The sequence below is a fragment of the Limulus polyphemus genome, unplaced genomic scaffold (genome assembly GCF_000517525.1).
Source record: "Limulus polyphemus unplaced genomic scaffold, Limulus_polyphemus-2.1.2 Scaffold149, whole genome shotgun sequence".
NCBI lineage: Eukaryota > Metazoa > Arthropoda > Merostomata > Xiphosura > Limulidae > Limulus > Limulus polyphemus.
In genome coordinates, this window is record NW_013665759.1 from 968,838 (window position 1) to 973,136 (window position 4,299).

At 34.0% G+C, this 4,299-nt stretch overlaps 1 long non-coding RNA gene across 1 annotated transcript in view; it reads left to right on the plus strand.

The window, feature by feature from the left end:
• Positions 1–3,695, plus strand: part of LOC111084167 — a 26,488-nt gene extending 22,793 nt beyond the window's left edge. The window contains exons 3-4 of the long non-coding RNA XR_002609424.1: positions 1,769–1,976; positions 3,257–3,695. This is a non-coding gene — a long non-coding RNA (uncharacterized LOC111084167). The remainder of the gene's footprint in view (positions 1–1,768; positions 1,977–3,256) is intronic.
• The last annotated feature ends 604 nt before the right edge of the window (positions 3,696–4,299 follow it).

The following is a 4,299-nucleotide window of genomic DNA, read 5'->3' on the forward strand; positions in this document are numbered from 1 at the left end:
GTTCAAAGTTTCTCTGATACTTTTTTTTTTAATCGAGAGTGGCCTAGTGGTAAACATGTTCGAAACCTGAGGTCTGTGGCCTGTCGCCGCAAAAACGTGCTCTGTACTTTGGAACCATGTATGGTCAAATCCTACTATTTAGTCAGACTAGAGTATATCATGGTATATTATTTAAAATTAGGAACGGCTATGCAGCTAGCCTTTGTGTAGCTCTGTGCGAAACTTCTGAAAACTAAAAAATATAAGCGAAGCGAATGATCAGATCTTTATTGTTGTGGGAAAGTGGAGGTGCTGTTTAATAAAGTTCTGTATGGAACGAAAAACTTAAAGTATCACTTTTTACGAGTTCCAAAACTCGGAAGAATTTGGGTTGCAGCTTTTAGGCGAGACATCATCTTCAGTAACTTGGCAAACGTATAAGGAATTTAGCTAGAATATCAGTACAAAAATTATAACCTGGTACCATAGTATGACTGATTCCTTGTTTTCATATCACCCGGCATGGCCAGGTGGTTAGTGCGCTCGACTCGCAATATGAGGGTCGCGGGTTCGAATCCCCGTCACACCAAACATGCTCGCCCTTTCAGCCGCGGCGGGCGTTATAATGTGACAGTAAATCCCACTATTCGTTGGTAAAAGAGTTGCCCAAGAGTTGGCGGTGGGTGGTGATGACTAGCTGCCTTCCCTCTAGTCTTACACTGCTAAATTAGGGACGGCTAGCGCAGATAGCCCTCGTGTAGCTTTGGCGAAATCCATAACAAACAAACAAACGTGATACATTAAGTAAAACATTTATAAATTACTATTATTTTACAGGACTTCAGAATCCTGCAACTTGTAACAGCTCTACTTTGCAAACTGACCCATGTATCACGTAAGTTCTACTGAAGCTGTATTTGACAACAACAAAAACAAATTTGTATCAAACTTACAACGGATATGCTACTAACATTATAATTCAATAATAGTTTTTCAAATGTTGATGGTTTACAGTTTCACACAAAATAAATAATTCAAATACAATCTCCAAACAGATCTGATCACATTGAATTTGTGCAGCAAAGTCTACGGATGAGACCTAAGTTAGTATTTAAACATTTAGGCTAAGATCATTGAACAAATTTTAATATAACTAAAAACATATAATTAGCAGGCTCTGTTGTGTTATCATGAACATGTGGGCCTATACTTTTAACGTATTATTTAGCCATACGTTATAGAGCAGGTTTCTTACAGTGATTCCTGGTTATTATCAATATTTCTAACCGTAACTGTATTGTTGTACTTTCGTAATATGACTGCAGCAAAAAAATAGTGAAAAAATTTAAAAAAGCAGTTATTACATAATTGTACAGATGCAAAGTGATTCCACATCTTCTACGTGTTTTTTGTTTGTTTGTTTGTTTTGTTTTCTGGAAAGCTATAGTAACTGGCGGGAACCACTTCACATCGAAGAAACGCGTTTGCTTATGACACTGACCAAGGAGAGACTGACGCTATTGTAACCACCAGCTGATGAAGTCAGAAGCTTTTTCCGTATATCCTGCAGATATATTTGCCCCTTCTTTTCCGTCCCTACCAATACATAAACTAAGTTCTTTGTGTGCTATTTCCTGTAAATAATTACCCCACTCCATTTTAATTGCTACTTGCAATGATATCACAATAATCACATGGTCCACTTTTGTCCCCCTAGTGCAAATATGGCAAATGTGAACACCTATGTATTTGTTAATGTGTATAAACCATATATATTTTATCTTTTTAGATGAACTGGCAGTTTATTTTCACCATCTGCATCTGCGCAGCTGCGGGTTTTGCTCAAGGATTGCCAAATTACTCTAGACTTCAAACACGAAGTCTAAAGCTCTGCGGGTCACACCTGGCAGAAGCATTAGCTTTAGTCTGTCACAGTTTCTATTACAGTCCATTGAAGAAGACTGGAAGCGATTTAACTTCTGAAAAAGTTGGTTCAGGTAAAGCAAGAATTATCTTTTTCGACAAATTTATACTTAAATTATACTTAAAATATTTATATACATTCAACTTCATGTACAGTACATACATGAATGCCACAATATCATAGTTAGTACAAAAAACGTATTTCGCAAATTAAAACTTATTTTATTCTTTCTGTTTTATGCCCTTTTATATTCCAGTACCACAGGCTATTTCCCAGTTTAATGTGCTTTAACTCAATGGTTTCAGCTATGATTGATCTGTGAAATGATTTATGCAATTACTTTGAATATAACAAAATTGCCCAAAAATTACCTAAGACTTCTTCCGTTCGTCATGCATGTGTTTTGTTTTTTAATTCGGAAAAATAATGAATTAAGCACAAAGCTACACAATGGGCTATCTGTGCTCTGCCCACCACGGGTATCGAAACCCGGATTCTTGTGTTGTAAGTCCGCAGACATACCGCTATGCCACTGGGAAGGAGTTACTTTCGAGTAGGAGTTTAGATGCCTTACCTCCACGATCTCACTGAAGCTAAAAACGAGAATTTCTTCCAACATGACTAGATTTTTTTTTTAATGTGATCAATTTCGCCATTTACAATCTTTTAAATAAATGTTTAATAAAAAAATTCACTAAAAACAAACCAATTATATTAGAGCCTACATTACCAAGGAAAATTCAGAAACTTTAAATATTTTTTATGTTATTAATTTTGTATTTTTGTGTGTTTTTCATATACACGTATTGCAATGAAGTTAATATAAAGACGTTTTATAGCGTTAATGGTGAACTGGGCATAACAAATATTAAACAATTTTGAACAGACATCGTTATTATGCCAGAGGATTAACAGAGCCGATTAGCTGTGATACTTGTATATTCGATCATGCTTACGTTCATGTCTCTCCAAGCAGGAAAATATAGCAGATAAATTAATAGTTTCTCAAGTATTCTATTTGTTAGTAGATATTTACATATTGTTTACTGTCTACAAAAACAAAACTTTTGTCATTAAAGTGACTGTATAGTGACAAATTTAACGGTGAAATTAGTAAAGTTATTTTCTGTATTTCTGATGTTAAAAATCAATAGTTATATAAATTTAATTTCATAAGGCTAAAATATTACATATTTCATAAATTAAAATTTCAATTAGTACTTCGGATCAAAATTATAAGTTTTATACTCTTACACTAGGAATAACATCCAAAATTAAATTAGTGAATAAATTTGGGTAACAATATATTCATCTGTTTTTTTCCTTCAATGACACGATTGTACCTTTTCTCAGAACCTAGGCCAGTCTTCGGAAAAGATTTACTAGATACGAAAAAAACGTTATCGCTATTAGGAAAACGTGATGCTTTTTACCGGAAGATGAGGGGGATAACTGATGAATGTTGCAGGAAGGGATGTAACGTTATGGAGTTAGCCCTGTACTGTGGCAACGAAGCGTTCGAGTAGCTGTGGATTGTGTTAGCACACCTTGTGGTAGATACTGCCAATGTTTCTGTTTTCTCTTGGGACACTTTTCACTTAATGAGCTTTCCATATTTCTTTGTCTCTGTGGAGACTTGGCCCGAGTTTTATATTTTCTTCTAAATACTGAAGACTGGTGTAAAGAATCTAGTTACTTAGTATGAGTACACAGTATAACCCGCGAGAAATGAAGCGACGCTAATGTGTAAGATACTCTGATTGTTCAATAAAATTCCATGTTTGTCTCCTCATTTTAACTGATTATGTTGTTTTCTACAGATGTATTAGATTATCTAAAATCAAAACCTCACACTGTATAATGTAACAACTCAGTTTAAGAATATTAAACTAATGGAATGTAAATTCCTTTCCTTATTTATTCACCTGAAAAGTATTATGCTTATATTTCTTAAATTTATGTGTATATGTTATGACTTTTCTTATAGAAGTCAAACTTATTAAATGTTGTTGTGTTTATTATTAGGCCTCAAATACTTGATTGTTTACTCAGCATTTTATTTTACTTTATAATGTATAACTTTAAGGAAAATTCATTAAGATAATAGTTTAGGACGAATCGCTCAAATGTTGAGTATATCTAAATAGTTAATTTATTGACAATAGTCCTAGAAAACATACCCAAAACGTTTTCCTTAATAAACCACAGACTTAGTTTTTTAGTCTGATAATAGAGAACTACCAAGATGAAACCATTTTCGTATGTAGGATACTACTCCAAAACAATAAAAGAGGTCATTACGTTAAGAACATATTAGGTCGTCAAGAAATTAATGTCGCGTTTTGGAACATTTTCATTCACCACCCTTCAAAAAACGTACATCACGCATAATAGTT